General features: G+C 41.0%; 1 protein-coding gene across 1 annotated transcript in view; it reads right to left on the reverse strand.

Moving 5' to 3' along the window:
- Positions 1-19,685, reverse strand: part of RABGAP1L (RAB GTPase activating protein 1 like) — a 1,244,335-nt gene that overhangs the window by 1,054,322 nt on the left and 170,328 nt on the right. The window lies entirely within an intron of this gene.

The following is a 19,685-nucleotide window of genomic DNA, read 5'->3' on the forward strand; positions in this document are numbered from 1 at the left end:
AATAAATAATGGAAGTAAATTGGAATGTAGTTTAACAGTATGCTCTAGTCATGAATTAAAAAAAAATGGGTTTAATTTCCCTTTAACTTAGTTCAACTGGCTGCTGCAGCCACAGCTTAGTTCCATAGCAGAGGGAGTTACAGTTCCCTAAATGTCACAGTGAGCACTGCAGGCATCGCTTATTAGCTTCACAATAGTGGATAACAAAGTAGAAGCAAGAAACTTAGAGAGACAAAGAGAGGCCTAGAAGTGCTATATGGGTGCTGAAGGTTATTGTTATGTTGTTTTCTTACACTGCAGTGACAGCCTGGTGATTAGGTATTGCCCAGTATTGCAGGAGTAAACAGTGCATGTATAGCTTTTCATTATGAAATGCATTAAAGGAACATTAAACACTGAGATGGCAATATAAAATGATAATGTTTATACAAAAAACTCTGCTATATACTTTCATTATTTTGTCCACTTTTCCTGTAATTCTATTCTGAAATTGGGAGCTTTTCAGTTCCTGTTAGAAATGGAAGCGAAGAACACTGTTATATTCCACACAGTCATTGGCTGCACATTCTAGTGACCTATTTATAACTGTCCCTAATTGGCCACAGCAGAGAAGGTAATCTAAGTTACAACATGGCAGCTCCCATTGTTTTATAGACGCTAAAATAAAATTTATGCTTACCTGATGAATTTATTTCTCTTGTGGTGTATCCAGTCCACGGGTTCATCCATTACTTGTGGGATATTCTCCTTCCCAACAGGAAGCTGCAAGAGGACACCCACAGCAGAGCTGCTATATAGATCCTCCCCTAACTGCCACCCCCAGTCATTCGACCGTAGACAAGCAAGAAAAAAAGGAGAAACTATAGGGTGCAGTGGTGACTGTAGTTTAAAAATAAAAAAAAAACACTTGCTTAAAATGACTGGGCGGGCCGTGGACTGGATACCCCACAAGAGAAATAAATTTATCAGGTAAGCATACATTTTGTTTTCTCTTGTAAAGGTGTATCCAGTCCACGGGTTCATCCATTACTTGTGGGATACCAATACCAAAGCTTTAGGACATGGATGAAGGGAGGGACAAGGCAGGAACTTAAACGGAAGGCACCACTCCCTGTAAGACCTTTCTCCCAAAAATAGCCTCCGAAGCAGCAAAAGTATCAAATTTATAGAATTTAGAAAAGGTATGAAGCGAAGACCAAGTCGCCGCCTTACAAATCTGTTCAACAGAGGCCTCATGTTTAAAAGCCCATGTGGAAGCTACTGCTCTAGTAGAATGAGCTGTAATTCTTTCAGGAGGCTGCTGGCCAGCAGTCTCATAAGCTAAGCGTATTATACTTCTTAGCCAAAAAGAATGAGAAGTTGCCGAAGCCTTTTGGCCTCTCCTCTGTCCAGAGTAGACAACAAACAAAGCAGATGTTTGACGAAAATCCTTCGTAGCTTGTAAATAAAACTTTAAAGCACAAACCACATCAAGATTGTGTAATAGACGTTCCTTCTTTGAAGAAGGATTAGGACATAGTGAAGGAACAACAATCTCCTGATTGATATTCTTATTAGATACCACCTTAGGAAGAAACCCAGGTTTGGTACGTAACACTACCTTATCTGCATTGAAAATCAGATAAGGGGAACACATTGTAAAGCAGATAACTCTGAAACTCTTCGAGCCGAGGAGATAGCTACTAAAAACAGAACTTTCCAAGATAAAAGCTAATATCTATGGAATGCAAAGGTTCAAACGGAACCCCTTGAAAAACTTTAAGAACTAAATTTAAACTCCATGGCGGAGCAACAGGTTTAAACACAGGCTTGATCCTAACTAAAGCCTGACAAAACGCCTGAACGTCTGGAACCTCAGCCAGACGTTTGTGCAAAAGAATAGACAGAGCAGAAATCTGTCCCTTTAAGGAACTAGCTGACAACCCCTTCTCCAATCCTTCTTGGAGAAAAATGATAATATCCTAGGAATCCTAAACTTACTCCATGAATAAAACTTGGATTCACACCAATGAGGATATTTACACCATATCTTATGATAGATTTTCCTGGTGACAGGCTTTCGAGCCTGAATTAAGGTATCAATGACCGATTCGGAAAAAACACGCTTTGATAGAATCAAGCGTTCAATCTCCAAGCAGTCAGACGTAGAGAAATTAGATTTGGATGTTTGAAGGGACCTTGAAGTAGAAGGTCCTGCCTTAGCGGCAGAGTCCATGGTGGAAAGGATGACATGTCCCCCAGATCTGCATACCATGTCCTGCGTGGCCACGCAGGGGCTATCAAGATCACCGAAGCTCTCTCCTGCTTGATCTTGGCAATCAGACGAGGGAGCAGAGGAAACGGTGGAAACACATAAGCCAGGCTGAAGGACCAGGGCGCTGCTAGAGCATCTATCAGCGCTGCCTTGGGATCCCTGGACCTGGACCCGTAACAAGGAAGCTTGGCGTTCTGACGAGACGCCATGAGATCCAGTTCTGGTTTGCCCCAAAGTTGGATCAACTGGGCAAATACCTCCGGATGGAACTCCCACTCCCCCGGATGAAAAGTCTGCCGACTTAGAAAATCCGCCTCCCAGTTCTTTACTCCTGGGATATGGATAGCTGAGAGATGGCAAGAGTGGACCTCTGCCCACAGAATTATCTTTGAAACCTCCAACATTGCCAGGGGGTTCCTTGTTCCCCCCTGATGGTTGATATAGGCTACAGTCGTGATGTTGTCTGACTGAAATCTGATGAACCTGACCGCAGCTAGCTGAGGCCAAGCCTGAAGAGCATTGAATTTAGCTCTTAGTTCCAGAATGTTTATCGGAAGGAGGGCCTCCTCCTGAGTCCACGAACCCTGAGCCTTCAGGGAGTTCCAGACTGCACCCCAGCCCAGAAGGCTGGCATCTGTCGTTACTATAGTACATTCTGGCCTGCGGAAACTCATTCCCTTGGACAGATGGACCAGAGATAACCACCAGAGAAGAGAATCCCTGGTCTCTTGATCCAGATTTAGTAGAGGGGACAAATCTGTGTAATCCCCATTCCACTGAGCATGCAAAGTTGCAGTGGTCTGAGATGTAGGCGGGCAAACGGAACTATGTCCATTGCCGCTACCATTAATCCGATTACCTCCATACACTGAGCCACTGACGGACGAGAAATGGAATAAAGAGCACGGCAGGGAGTTAGAAGTTTTGACAACCTGACCTCTGTCAGATAAATCTTCATTTCTACTGAATCTATCAGAGCTCCTAGGAAGGAAACTCTTGTGAGAGGTGAGAGAGAACTCTTTCCTTCGTTCACATTCCACCCGTGAGACCTTAGGAATGCCAGAACAATGTCCGTATGGGACCTGGCGATTTGAAAAGTTGACGCCTATATCAGGATGTCGTCTAGGTAAGGGGCTACTGCTATACCCCACGGTCTTAGAACCGCCAGAAGGGACCCTAGAACCTTTGTAAAGATTCTTGGTGTAGTGGCTAACCCAAAGGGAAGAGACACAAACTGGTAATGCCTGTCTAGGAAGGCGAACCTGAGAAACTGATGATGATCCCTGTGTATCGGAATATGTAGATAAGCATCCTTTAAATCCACGGTAGTCATATATTGACCCTCCTGGATCATAGATGGTTCGAATAGTCTCCATCTTGAAGGATGGGACCCTGAGAAATTTGTTTAGGATCTTGAGATCCAAGATTGGTCTGAAAGTTCCCTCTTTCTTGGGAACTATAAACAGATTTGAATAGAAGCCCTGCCCCTGTTCCTCCTTTGGAACTGGGTGGATCACTCCCATAACTAGTAGGTCTTGAACGCAATGTAAGAATGCCTCTCTCTTTATCTGGTTTGCAGATAATTGTGAGAGATGAAATCTCTCCTTTGGAGATGAAGCTTTGAAATCCAGAAGATATCCCTTGGAAACAATCTCCAGAGCCCAGGGATCCTGGACGTCTCTTGCCCAAGCCTGGGCGAAGAGAGAAAGTCTGCCCCCCACTAGATCCGGTCCCGGATCGGGGGCTACTCCTTCATGCTGTCTTAGAGGCGGCAGCAGGCTTTTTGGCCTGTTTCCCCTTGTTCCAAGCCTGGTTAGGTCTCCAGACTGGTTTGGACTGGGCAAAATTTCCCTCTTGTTTTGTAGAAGAAGAAGATGAAGCTGCGCCACTCTTGAAGTTTCGAAAGGAACGAAAATTAGTCTGTTTGGTCCTTAACCTGTTGGACCTATCCTGGGGAAGGGCGTGGCCTTTTCCTCCAGTAATATCAGAAATGATCTCCTTCAGTCCAGGCCCAAATAGGGTCTGCCCTTTGAAGGGGATCTTGAGAAGTTTAGACTTTGAAGTGACATCAGCTTACCAGGATTTAAGCCATAGCGCCCTACGTGCCTGAATGGCAAAACCTGAATTTTTAGCCGTTAGCTTGGTTAAATGAAAAACGGCATCAGGAATAAATGAATTGGCTAACTTAAGAGCTTTAAGCCTGTCAAGGATATCATCCAATGGGGTCTCTACCTGTAAAGCCTCCTCCAGAGACTGGAACCAGAAAGCCGCTGCAGCAGTGACTGGGGCAATGCATGCAAGAGGCTGGAGAATAAAACCTTGTTGTATAAAGATATTCTTAAGGAAACCCTCTAATTTCTTATCCATAGGATCTAGGAAAGCACAACTGTCCTCGACAGGAATAGTTGTACGCTTAGCTAGGGTAGAGACTGCTCCCTCCACCTTAGGGACCGTCTGCCACAAGTCCCGTGTAGCGGCATCTATAGGAAACATTTTCTTAAAAGCAGGAGGGGGAGAGAATGGCACACCTGGTCTATCCATTCCTTAGTAATAATATCTGAAAACCTCTTAGGGATTGGAAAAACATCAGTGTAAACAGGCACTGCAAAGTATTTGTCCATTTTATAAAATTTCTCTGGGACTATAATGGTGTCACAGTCATCCAGAGTCGCTAAAACCTCCCTGAGCAACACGCGGAGGTGTTCAAGCTTAAATTTAAATGCTGTCATTTCAGAGTCAGACTGAAGTAACGCCTTCCCTGAATCAGAGAAGTCACCCACAGATAGAAGCTCTCCTGCTTCAACTTCTGCACATTGTGAGGGTATATCAGACATAGCTACTAAAGCGTCAGAGAGCTCTGTATTTGTTCTAGCCCCAGAGCTGTCCCGCTTTCCTTGTAACCCTGGCAGTTTGGACAATACCTCTGTGAGGGTATGATTCATAACTGCCGCCATGTCTTGTAAAGTAAACGCATTGGACGCGCTGGATGTACTTGGCGTCCCTTGAGCGGGAGTTATAGGTTCTGACACGTGGGGAGAGCTAGATGGCATAACCTCCCTTTTGTCAGTCTCAGAAACCTCAGGTGATAAATCTTTAAATGCATTAATATGGTCTTTATAAGTTATAGAAATGTCAGTACATTTGGTACACATTCTTAGAGGGGGTTCCACAATGGCTTCTAAACATAATGAACAAGGAGTTTCCTCTATGTCAGACATGTTTAACAGACTAGTAATGAGACCAGCAAGCTTGGAAAACACTTTAATAAATGTGAAAAAAGCAATAATAAAAAACGGTACTGTGCATTTAAGAGAAAAAAAACTACCACATAAACTGCAAAACAGTGAAAAAAATTAGTAAACTACGAAATTTTTACAGTGTGTATAAGGGACTAAAGCAGCATTGCACCCACTTGCAAATGGATGATTAACCCCTCAGGCCCAAAAACGAATTAGAAAAACATTAAACCTGTTAACAAACAGTCAAACACACTGCCACAGCTCTGCTGTGGCTCCTACCTGCCCTTAAAAACGATTTTTGCAGGAACAAAACCCTCTATAGAGGCCCTATAAGCCAGAGGACTCCTTCCGGGAAGCTGGATGTCTCAGACTGAAAACGAAAACAGGCCCCTCCCACCATGCACTCAAAGTCAGAGGGCCTTAAAAAAGTACTCCTAGGAGTAATCTAACAAGCCATGTGGAAACTAGGCCCCAAATAAAGATGTATCACCCTCAGAGAAAAAACTTTTTTATTTATAAATCATGCAAACGTTTTTACACTAAGTAATATAGGTATTAACATGAATATTATCCCTTTTTGCCAGCATAATCCCAGTCGTTGTTAAATCACTGTATCAGGCTTACCTTAAATATACCAGGCACTGTCAGCATTTTCTAGACCTTATCATCTCTCTAGAAAAAAATATACTGAACATACCTCAAAGCAGGCAATTTGCAGACCGTCCCCCCAACTGAAGTTTTCTTTCCATACTCTTCAGTTATGTGTAAGAACAGCAATGGACCTTAGTTACAAACCGCTAAGATCATCAAACCTCCAGGCAGAAGTCTTCTTCCAATTTCTGCCTGAGAGTAAAAACAGTACAACGCCGGTACCGTTTAAAAATAAACTTTTGAATGAAGGTAAAAACTACACTAAGTCACCACATCTCTCTTGATACTTCCTTTCTTGTCGAGAGCTGCAAGAGAATGACTGGGGGTGGCAGTTAGGGGAGGAGCTATATAGACAGCTCTGCTGTGGGTGTCCTCTTGCAGCTTCCTGTTGGGAAGGAGAATATCCCACAAGTAATGGATGAACCCGTGGACTGGATACACCTTTACAAGAGAAAACGGTACAAAAACATTTCAAATGTGTATAATCTCTCTCTTGTAAAACTGATCCACCCCAAGGTACTTAAAGGGACACTCAGGTTATATTAAATTTTCATGATTCAGATACAGCATGTAATTTTAAACAACTTTCCAATTTACTTCCATTAAAAAAAATGTGCTTTTATATTTACAATGTTTGAGTCACCAGATCCTACTCTATCCCTTGAGAGAGGCGACTGTGGTAGTATAGTGGTTGCAGTGCAATGTAATGTGGTTAGGAGTGCAGTGAACTGCCTGTTTCTTAGAGCCAGAATTAATTCTCTGAACTCTTAAAGGATAACTTAAGTAAGCCACACACCTAAACAAAGAGGGCACCCTAGTTGCAGAAAAATAATTTCCTTGGAGCACATGTCTTGCTAACCAACAAATTGAGGAATAGCAGAAAAATAAATTATTTAAGAGAACAATTTAAGGAACCATAACTACAACTAGAAGGTCTGTGCAAATGCAACAGCATACTGCCTTTTTACCCGATTACCACTATATAATCCTCTGCAGAAGGCACTAGAGATCTTTTTTTACCATCTTGGAAATCTATAGCTCTAGCAGACATACTGTGGCCACAACAAAGAACAAAAAATTAACACCATACCAAGTTCTTGTCTAGTAGTGGTGAACCTTTTGGAAAGGGTGCACCCAAACTGAAGAAAATATCTCTTGAGCCCACAGTTATTTTGAGGAGTAGATCAAATAGCCGTGTGCCGGCCAGCCCGCACGGCTATTGGCTAAGAGCAAAAATAGTGTTCTGTCGTGGTGGGCTGCCTGTGCAGCTGAGTGCGGAGAACACTTCAAACAAATAAAAGGTACTTTTAGCATGAAGTATTTTTTACTTCATGACTGAAAGTCCGCCTTTATTTGCTCCAATGGTAAATCCTAGCGTTTTATAAACGCTAGGATTTACCATCACTTAAAGTGTAGGAATGTCAATTTGAACAAACTATTTACTTGATCAGCATAGAGGTGAGCATCTCAACACTGGTGAATCAGGGGAAAGGAAGCATTTAATCTATAGAGGGGTCTGCAAGGACAGAGTGAAGTGCTTGGCTTTGAAACTAATTATAATCAAAAGATGCAGACCATAGATACCAAGTAATATCCTCTGAATTGGGGAGGAATTATTACATTTCTAGGTTATATAACCCCCATCTTGAGAGTTGCCTAAGAGTCTGATTAAACCAAACAAACCAAACAAAACAGTTAGGTTGTCCATACAATAAAAAAAAAATATTATATTAAGGTAAAAACTACACTAAGTCACCACATCTCTCTTGATACTTCCTTTCTTGTCGAGAGCTGCAAGAGAATGACTGGGGGTGGCAGTTAGGGGAGGAGCTATATAGACAGCTCTGCTATGGGTGTCCTCTTGCAGCTTCCTGTTGGGAAGGAGAATATTCCACAAGTAATGGATGAACCCGTGGACTGGATACACCTTTACAAGAGAAAACTTTACACTTATTTTGTCAATATTTAAAGAGCTAATGCAACTTTAAAAAATAAATCTACATGTTATTCTCAGACAAATCTTTTATTTGACTGCATCATTCTATCTAGCATTTATTTAGTGTTTAACGTCCTTTTAAGCAACTACCACTTCTAGGCATCCTTCTCAATACAGTGCTGTAACACTTCAATACAGTTGCACTTGCAGCACATTACAAATTAGCTAGTAAATTGATATGCCATTTGAAACTCAAATGTTATCATCTCTAACAGGTTTTAATGAAATAAAACTTAAAAACAGTAGGTGCATGCAATGAAGGCAAGTTTGAGAGATGTGTATGGCGAGCTCCAGTTTAAAGAGACAGGCAACTATCAAATTGTTTCTGCTTATGTAGTTCCAATGATATGCGATACCAGCTGCAAGTTATAAAACGTTTGAGAAAGGGATCCTTTAGTTTTTATTTTTGAATATGAAAACAAATTATATCTTACCTGATACATTTCTTTCATGGTGGCGAAAGTTGACGAGCTGTTACTTATGGGATATTTATTCCTACCAGGAGGAGGCAAAGTTTCCCAAACCTCAAAAGCCTATAAAACCCCTCCCACCTCACCCATACCTCAGTTTAACGTATACCCAAGAGGTGAGATTGTAACGAGTAAAAGCCAAAAAAAAAAGCCACTTCCTGTTAGCAAGAGGATAATATCCCACAAGTAAGGATGAATCCGTGGACTCGTCATATCGTAGAAGAAATCAATTTATCAGGTAAGCATAAATTTCCTTTTTTATATTTTGGCTATCTCTTTTGCTAGAAGAGTTTCTGAATTGTCTACTCTCTTGTGAGTCTTCTTATCTAATTTTCCATCAAGATAAAGCTGTTTTGCGGACTACATTTACATTTTTTCCTTAAGTTTCTTCACACATTATTAGGGAAATTATTGTTCCCTCCTTGTGTCATAATCCAAAAATGCTTCAAAGGAAATCTTTGCATTCTTTGGATGTTGTTAGAGCATTTAAATACTATGTTGATGCTACTAAGGATTTCAGACAGACTTCTAGTCTGTTTGTTCTTTTTTCTGGTCCTAAGAAAGGTCAGAAGGCCTTTGCTAGAAAAGTCCTGCAGGCAGTTATCTCAGTTTCATAATTGTGCCTATAATATTGAGCTTGTCATAAAATACATTATTTTGGGTTTTGGATTTAAGTTCTCAGCAAAAAGAAATGTTTTTATTTTATCCCTCCCTTTGTTACTCGTGGACTTTCACATCTTGGGTATTATATCCTATATGTAGCAGCTTGTGGACTCTAACCACTTATATAAAAGAAAACATAATTTATCTTACCTGATAAATTATTTTCCTTTACGGTGTCGAGAGTCCACGGATTCATCCTTACTTGTGGGATATTATCCTCTTGCTAACAGGAAGTGGCAAAGAGCACCACAGCAGAGCTGTCTATATAGCTCCTCCCTTCTCTCCACCCCCAGTCATTCGACCAAAGGTATAGGAAGAGAAAAGAAAACCTAAAAGGTGCAGAGGTGACTGAAGTTTGAAAAATATAATCTGTCTAAAATGACAGGGAGGGCCGTGGAATACCAAAGCAACAGGACACGGATGAACGGGAGGGACAAGACAGATACCTAAACGGAAGGCACCACTGCTTGAAGAACTTTTCTCCCAAAAATAGCCTCCGAAGAAGCAAAAGTATCAAATTTGGAAAATTTGGAAAAAGTATGAAGGGAGGACCAAGTCACAGCCTTACAAATCTGTTCAATAGAAGCATCGTTTTTAAAAGCCCATGTGGAAGCCACCGCTCTAGTAGAATGAGCCATAATCTTTTCAGGAGGCTGCTGTCCAGCAGTCTCGTATGCCAGACGGATGATGCTTTTCAACCAAAAAGAAAGAGAGGTAGCCGTAGCTTTTTGACCCCTACGCTTTCCAGAATAAACAACGAATAGAGAAGATGTTTCACGGAAATCCTTGGTCGCTTGTAAGTAAAATTTCAAGGCACGAACCACATCCAAGTTATGTAACAGACGTTCCTTCTTAGACGAAGGATTAGGACACAAGGAAGGAACTACAATTTCCTGATTAATATTCTTATTTGAAACAACCTTAGGAAGGAATCCAGGTTTAGTACGCAAAACCACCTTATCAGAATGGAATATAAGATAAGGCGAATCACATTGTAACGCAGAAAGCTCAGAAACTCTTCGAGCAGAAGAGATAGCAACTAAAAACTTTCCAAGATAAAAGCTTAATATATATGGAATGCATAGGTTCAAACGGAATCCCTTGAAGAACATTAAGAACTAAATTCAAACTCCATGGCGGAGCAATAGGTTTAAATACAGGCTTGATTCTGATTAAAGCCTGACAAAAAGACTGAACGTCTCGGACATCCGCCAGACGTTTGTGTAGTAAAATTGACAAAGCAGAAATTTGTCCCTTCAAGGAACTAGCTGATGATCCCTTCTCCAATCCTTCTTGGAGAAAGGACAAAATCCTAGGAATCCTAACCCTACTCCATGAGTAGCCCTTGGATTCACACCAATAAAGATATTTACGCCATATCTTATGGTAAATTTTTCTAGTGACAGGCTTTCAAGCCTGAATCAAAGTATCAATGACCGACTCAGAGAATCCCTGCTTAGATAAAATCAAGCGTTCAATCTCCAGGCAGTCAGCTGCAGAGAATTTAGATTTGGATGTTGGAATGGACCTTGGATGAGAAGGTCCTGTCTCAATGGCAGTTCCCACAGTGGCAGAGATGACATGTCCACTAGATCTGCATACCAAGTCCTGCGTGGCCACGCAGGCGCTATCAGGATTACTGAAGCTCTATCCTGTTTGATTCTTGCAATCAGACGAGGTAGGAGAGGAAATGGAGGAAACACATAAGCCAGGTGGAACGATCAAGGTACTGCTAGAGCATCTATCAGTACAGCTTGGGGATCCCTTGACCTGGACCCGTAACGAGGAAGTTTGGCATTCTGACGAGATGCCATCAGATCCAATTCCGGTATACCCCATTGATGAATCAATGACGCAAACACCTCCGGATGGAGCTCCCACTCCCCCGGATGAAAAGTCTGACGACTTAGAAAATCCGCTTCCCAGTTCTCTACTCCTGGGATATAAATTGCTGATAGGTGGCAAGAGTGAGTCTCCGCCCATCGAATTATCTTTGAAACCTCTATCATCGCTAGAGAACTCTTTGTTCCCCCTTGTTGATTGATATATGCTACAGTTGTGATATTGTCTGACTGGAATCTTATGAATTTGGCCAAGGCCAACTGAGGCCACGACTGAAGCGCGTTGAATATTGCTCTCAGTTTCAGAATATTGAATGGTAATAGGGACTCCTCCTGAGTCCAAACACCCTGAGCCTTCAGGGAATTTCAGACTGCACCCCAGCCCAAGAGGCTGGCGTCCGTCGTAACTATGACCCATGCTTGCCTGCGGAAAACACATTTCCTGGGACAGATAATCCTGTAACAACCGCCAAAGAAGAGAGTCTCTGGTCTCTAGGTCCAGATTTATCTGAGGAGATAAATTTGCCTAATCCCCATTCCACTGTCTCAGCATGCACAGCTGCAGTGATCTGAGATGAAAGCGAGCAAACGGAACAATGTCCATTGCCGCTACCATTAATCCAATGACCTCCATACACTGCGCCACTGATGGCCGAGGAATGGACTGAAGTGCTCAGCAAGTAGTTAGAATCTATGACTTTCTGACCTCCGTCAGAAAAATTTTCATGTCTACCGAGTCTATCAGTTAGTGGAACTTGTGAACTCTTTTCTATATTGACTTTCCAACCGTGAGTTCTTAGAAATGCCAACACGATGTCAGTGTGAGATTTGGTCAGGTGATAAGTTGACGCCTGGATCAAAATATCATCCAGATAGGGCGCCACTGCTATGCCCCACGGCCTGAGAACCGCCAGAAGGGACCCTAGCACTTTTGTGAAGATTCTGGGAGCTGTGGCCAACCCGAAAGGAAGGGCCACAAACTGATAATGTTCGTCCAGAAAAGCGAACCTTAGAAACTGATGATGATCCTTGTGGATAGGAATGTGAAGATACGCATCCTTTAGGTCCACGGTGGTAATATATTGACCCTCCTGGATCATTGGTAAAATTGTCTGTATAGTCTCCATCTTGAACGATGGGACTCTGAGAAATTTGTTTAGGCATTTGAGATCTAAAATTGGTCGGAAGGTTCCCTCTTTTTTGGGAACCACAAACAGATTTGAGTAAAACCCCTGTCCCTGTTCTAGTTTTGGAACTGGACAAATTACACCCATGGTATAGAGGTCTTTTACACAGCGTAAGAACGCCTCTCTTTTTGTCTGGTCTACAGACAAACGTGAAAGATGAAATCTCCCACTTGGGAGAAAATCCGTGAATTCTAGCCGATACCCCTGGGTCACAATTTCTAATGCCCAGGGATCCTGAACATCCCTTGCCCAAGCCTGAGCGAAGAGAGAAAGTCTGCCCCCTACCAAAGTTGGTCCCGGATTGGGGCTGCCCCTTCATGCTGTCTTGGTAGCAGCAGCTGGCTTCTTAACTTGTTTACCTTTATTCCAGGCCTGGTTAGGTCTCCAGACTGACTTGGATTGTGCAAAATTCCCCTCCTGCTTTGTGGCGGAAGAGGAAGTAAAGGGTCCACCTTTAAAGTTTCGAAAGGAACAAAAATTATTTTGTTTAGCCCTCATCTTAACAGTCTTATCCTGAGGTAGGGCATGACCTTTACCTCCAGTAATGTCAGAAATTATTTCCTTCAGTTCAGGCCCGAATAGGGTCCTGCCTTTAAAAGGAATAGCTAAAAGCTTAGATTTTGATGATACATCAGCAGACCAAGATTTAAGCCATAACGCTCTACGCGCTAAAATGGCAAAGCCTGCATTTCTCGCTGCTAATTTAGCCATTTGAAAAGCGGCATCAGTAATAAAAGAATTAGCTAGCTTGAGAGCCTTAATTCCATCCAAAATATCATCTAATGGGGTCTCAACCTTAAGAGACTCCTCTAGAGCCTTGAACCAAAAAGTTGCTGTAGTAGTAACTGGAACAATGCACGCTATAGGTTGTAGAAGAAAACCCTGATGAATAAACAATTTCTTTAGAAGACCCTCCATTTTTTTATCCATAGGATCTTTGAAAGCACAACTGTCCTCAATAGGTATAGTTGTATGCTTAGCAAGGGTAGAAATAGCTCCCTCCACCTTAGGGACCGTTTGCCAAGAATCCCAAATGGTGTCAGATATGGTAAACATTTTCTTAAAAGTAGGAGGGGGAGAGAACGGAATGCCTGGTCTATCCCAAAACCTCCCGGAGTAACAGGCGTAGGTGTTCAAGCTTAAATTTAAAGGACATCACGTCCGAGTCTGTCTAACGTAATACATTTCCTGAATCTGAAAGCTCTCACTCAGACAGCAATTCCCCGACCCCCAAATCAGAACACTGTGAGGGTACATCGGAAATGGCCAATAAAGCATCAGAGGGCTCAGCATTTACCTTAATACCGGACCTACTGCGCTTACCTTGTAAACCTGGCAGTTTAGATAATACCTCTGTAAGGGTAGTAGACATAACTGCAGCCGTATCTTGCAGAGTAAAAGAATTAGACACACTAGAAGTACTTGGCGTCGCTTGAGTGGGCGTAAGAGGTTGTGACACTTGGGGAGAATTAGATGGCATAATCTGATTCTCTTCAGACTGAGAATCATCTTTAGACATACTTTTATCACTTAAATATGTTCTTTGCAATGTAAGGCCCTTTCAGTACATGAGGGACACAGTGTAAGTGGGGGTTCCACAATGGCTTCTAAACACATAGAGCATTGACTTTTCTCAATGTCAGACATGTTGAACAGGCTAGTAATAACCACAAAAACTCTTGAAAACACTTTATTTAGTGAAAAAACAACAATTTTGAAAAACGGTACTGCATCTTTAAGAAGTAAAAAAGCGCACAATTTTTCCAAATCTGCTTTAAAATGCTAAAACGCTCACAATTTTTGCATATATCTATCTTATATTGTAGCCTAAGATTGCACCACAAGTAAGGGACAAATTAACCCTCTATAAGCAAAACGTTATTCCAAAACGTTATAAAGATTAAATTAACAACCCCCTGCACCTCGCTGTCATCCTTTGCTGCATTTAGCTCAAAAAACATTCACACACAGGTCTCCAGTAAAACCCCTTCTTATACATAGGATTACTGCTTACCCTTTCCCTCATGGGAACTATGTCAGCCTGTTCTGAAATATCAAAGTCTCTCCAGAAATAAACAAATGAATATTCCTCAATGCTTGTAGCATGAAAAATGTTCCCCCCACTGAAGCTTCTCTAGTACTCCTCAGCCATTCTGTGGGAACTCATCTGGATCTTAGTGACAACTGCTAAGATCATCAACCTCCAGGCAGAAATCTTCTTCCATATGCTGACTGAGGAAAAATAGTACTTACCGGTACCATTTTAACACCGCTTTCACTTTACCTCTTCCTATTACTAGTATAGGCAAAGAGAATGACTAGGAGTGGAGAGAAGGGAGGAGCTATATATACACAGCTCTGCTGTGGTGCTCTTTGCCACTTCCTGTTAGCAGGAGGATAATATCCCACAAGTAAGGATGAATCCGTGGACTCGTATCTAGTAGAAGAAAACACTTTCCATGAAAGTAGTTTAATGTCCAATTTATACATAGGTTCAAAAGGAGGAGCCTGTAAAACTTTAATACTAGTTTAAGACTCCAAGGAGAAGAAATAGGCCTAATAACAGGTTTAATCCAGATTAAAGCCTGGATTAAACAACGAATATCAGGAAGGATAGCAATTTTTCTATGAAATACATTTGTCCTTTCAAAGAACTGGCAGATAAACCTTTATCTAAACAATCCTGCAAAAACTTAAGAATTCTAGGAATTCTAAAAGAATGCCAGGAATAAGTATGATTGATACACCACCAAATATAAGTTTTCCAAACTTTGATATAAATTTTCCTAGAAATAGGTTTGCGAGCCTAAATCAGTGTCAATCACAGAGTCAGAGAATCATCTTTGACTGAGAACTAAGCTTTCAATTTCCATGCTATCAAGTGTAAAGACTTTAAATCTGGAAGGAAGAAGGGACCTTGAGACAGAATGTCTGGCCTTAGAGGAATAGGCCGCAACTGGACATTTGGACCAGGCCCGCATACCAAATCCTGTGAGGCCACGCTGGGGCTATTAGGATTACAAATGATTATCAAGATCTATTTCTGGTAGGCCCAAGTGTATTACAAATCAGATAAAATACATCTTGGTGGAGAGACTACTCTTCTGGATGTAGGGACTGAAGACTGAGGTAGTCTGCCTACCAGTTGTCCACACCTGGGATGTGAATCGCAGTGATGAGAAGGAATTGGTTTCTGTCCAAGAGAGGATTTGAGATACTTCTATAATGGCCAGGGAACTGCGAATTCCCCCTTGATGATTGACATAGACAATGTTACGGCAATAGCTTGTCTGAAAACGGAGATAAGAATCCCTTTTTACTAGAAGCCAAGCCTAAAGGGCCCTGAAGAGAGCACAGAGTTCCAAAACATTGATTGGCAACCTCGCCTCGCTAAGATTCCAAACTCCTTATGCTGTAAGAAACCCCCAGACGGCTCCCCAACCTGAAAGACTTGTATCTGTGGTGATCACGGACCAGGTAGGACAAGTAAAAGAAGCCCCCGAAGTAAAAGACCGGTGATTCCGCCACAAAGTAAGAGACAGGTGTGTGCTGGGATCTAAGAATATCTCTTGGGATATCCGAGTATAATCCTTGCACCAATGACACAGCATAACAAAGCTGAAGAGGTCTCATATGAAATAGAGCAAATGGAATTGCGTCTGAAGCTGCAATCATGAGGCCTAGCACTTCCATAAACAGAGCCACTAAAAGGAATGAGAGCAACTGAAGGTTCAAACAAGCCGATATCAAATTATATTTATCTATCTGGAAACCTAAAAACCTTTGTCTGAGGAATCAAGGAACCATTTGGTAAATTGATACTTCAATTATGTCTTCGAAGAAACAACAACAGTTTATTCTGCTAAATGAGAAGATTGAGCCAGTACCAAGATATCGTCCAGGTAAGGAAATACTGCAATATAATGAGCTCTAATTACACATACAAGGGAACTGAGAACCTTGGTAAATATTCTTGGAGCTGTAGCTAGACCAAATGGAAAAGCAACAAACTGACAATACTTTTACAGAAAAGAGAACTTTAAAAACTGGTAATGTTCTGGGTGAATTGGGATGTCAAGGTAAGCATCGTGTAAAAGGTGCTCAAACATCATCACAAAAACACCTGACAAAAAGCTTTGAAAAGAAAAGAAACATTAGTATCATTAGGTATAACATGGTAAAAAAAGAAAATAAACAAATATCTTGAAGATTTATCAGCATTATCGATATCTGCAGGTAAGCATCCTGTAAATCTATTCTGGACATAAAGTGACCTTGTTGAAAAAAAAAAGCAGAATAGTCCTGATAGAATCCCAACTTTCAAAATGGAAACTTGGAAATTTATTTAGCATTTTCAGATCCTGAATTGGTCTGAAAGTCTTCCTTCTTTGGTACAAAAAAAGAGATTTCAATAAAATCCTGTCCCCTGTTCCTGGAAAGTAATTGGAACAATTACTACCATATATTACAGATCTGAGACAGATTGTAGAAAAGCATGAGCTTTTATTGGATGTTTTGGAATATGGGTGAGAAAGAACCTTCCTGTTGGAGGTCTTATTTTGAATACAATTCGATATCCCTGAGAAATAATGTTTTGAATCCAGGGATTTTGGACAGATTGTAACCAAGCTTTCTAAAATAAAAAAAAGTTTAATCTGCCCCCTACCAGTAATACAAGGGTTGCGGGTCGTACCTTCATGGGGTCTTAGAGGCTGGATTAGATTTCTTATTCTATTTGGATTTGTTCCAATTCGAAGTGGGTCTCCAGACTGAGCCAGATGGTTTAAGGGAGGTGTTTGTTTCTGTACTCTATTTTGACGAATGGAACGAAAATGATTGGGAGCTTTAACATTTTCTTTTGACTTTGTCTTGAGGAAGAAAAGTTCCCTTACTGCCAGTAATAGTAGAAATAATAGAATCCAGTTGATACCCAAACAATCTATTTCCTTTAAAAGAAAGACAGTAATCTAGTTTTAGGCACCATATCAGCATTCCAGGATTTAAGTCATAGGGCTCTTTTGGTATAGTATAGTATAGTATAGTATAGCTAGAGACATGCTATTGATGTTAATTTTCATAATACCAAATACTGCATTGCAAATAAAATTGTTTGTATTTTGAAGTAAATTTAATAGACCTTAATATTCAGGGTCAGTAGACAACTGTTGTGCAAGACTGGTTAACCAGTAAGTAGAAACAGCAGCCACGTCAGCAATAGATATAGCTGGGCTAAGTATATAGCCAGTATGCAGAAATGCCCTTCTTGGATAAGATTCAAGTTTTCTATCTAAAGGGTCTATAAAAGCAGTACTTTCTTCTAAAGGAATAGTAGTGCATTTAGCTAGAGTGGAAATGGCCCCATCAACTTTAGGAACAGTTTACCAGAAGTTAAGAGCAGGTAAAGGATATAGTTTATTAAACCTTGTAGAGAGATTAAAAGAGACACCCGTCTTAGACAATTCCTTAGCAATAATATCCGAGACAGCATCAGGTATAGGGAAAATCTGAGGGAGATTGACAACAGTTTTATATGCGGAATTCAAACGATTACAGGGGCTATCATCAGAAGGTTTAGCTTCTCCAATCCCTAAAGTGACTAAGACTTCCCTCAAAAGAGAATGAATATGTTCAATTTTTTTTAAAAAAGGAGGAATTATCAGGTTCTACGTCCGATGAGGGAGCCTCACTGTTAAAGGAATCCTCCTTGTTCGTAGCTACTTCAGTATTTTGTAGGTCAGGACTTATAAAACTCGTAGAAGGTTAAATTTTAACTGACCTTTTTTGGTTATTTGAAGGCGGTAGTGCAGCCAGGTACGCCATCTACATCTATCTGTAAGGAGGAGACCGTAGGTGCATTTAGTACACATAGAATCATTAGATTGATCGGTATTCAATAAAAAAATCTAAGCATGAGTCACATAAATGAGCTGAAGAAGCTACTTCAGTTGTTTTACAATAAGCACACTTAGCTTTGGTGGAAAGGTGTTCAGGAAATTTAGGGACAAAGTGCTGCTGCTCCATTATGGCAAAAATGGCAGTATTTATTGCATCTATTTTTACTTTTACCCCCTTAAAGCAAGCTTCTTGAGGAAAGGAAAAAATATGCCCCCTTTAATTAGCATTGCATGGGCTAGGCAAATGCAGCCTAGGTAAGCAGTAACTGTTATTGTGTTCATCCGTTGATGTGCCGTCCGACCGTTAGTCCGACGTGCGTGTACAATGACATGCTGTTTTCCAAAGGCTGTGCCAAGTTTGACGCGCGTTTCAAACTAAATTCTAAGTTTGTGTACTATGGCGCACTAGCTTGACAAGTATTAGAAGTGTCGGTTATATATGAGCAACAATTTTGACGCACATTTCCTGCATGTAATATTGTGTGCGAACCCGACAAGCATTTATGCATTTATGCTTCTGTTTTGATGCGTGCTTTTAATTTTTTTTTTCCCAAATAAAGGCAATGGGAATAGTAGGTATCTCTCCCAGGGCCATACATAAACATATACATATATAGTTAAACTTTGAAACATCTTAAAAGTGTCCATAAACGTAACTGTGAGTGTCTATTAAAAAATACAAAAAACATGCTTACCTATAGACACTTATCCACTTAGTAGCAGACAGCCAAACCAGTACTGAAACATATCAGCAGAGGTATTGGGGTAGGAATATAACATCAATCTGTAAAGGGAGGCAGAAGATGAATCCCTGCAACCGAATTTACAGAAAGCCCATGAAGGCTTTCCCATGAGGAAAAAAACATAGTATCATGAAGCAGTAGTCCAATCACATCCCTCTGACAAGCACTGTATTCTGAGGGGAACTGGGGTTCAATATGCTCTAAAGCGCGTTTCACTAACAAAACCAAGCACATCATCATGCTTCAACCACCTCCAAGGGAAGCAAAGTTAAAAACTAAGGTATGAGAGAGGTAGGAGGGGTTTTATAGGCTTTTGAGGTTTGGGAAACTTTGCCTCCTACCTGTAGGAATGTATATCCCATACGTAATAGCTTGTGGATGTTCGCCACCTATATAAAAGATAATGAGGTACATCCAAAGTTTTCTAACTGTTCTGCAGACTTTTGCAAAGTTTTACTCTAGATGGTATCAAAGACTATTTCTCTGGCTTCACCCTATGGAATTGGAGAATATTACGTTTGAGCTATGCATAATGTCTTCCAAAACATTAATGTTGGTGTTGTATTACTGATCTTTTGTACCTCAACAAAAATAAAAAACACAAAAAGCAAAGTAAAGGTTTGCAAATAAAAGTTAAAGCATGCTCAGTAGAAGCATTTGGCAGTAGTGGTATATGGGTGTGGTATATGGGAGTTGTTCTAGATACTGGTCTGTAATGTTGCTGTGGTCAATATACATAAACACTTT

This window comes from Bombina bombina, chromosome 10, assembly GCF_027579735.1.
Source record: "Bombina bombina isolate aBomBom1 chromosome 10, aBomBom1.pri, whole genome shotgun sequence".
NCBI classification, from domain to species: Eukaryota; Metazoa; Chordata; class Amphibia; order Anura; family Bombinatoridae; genus Bombina; species Bombina bombina.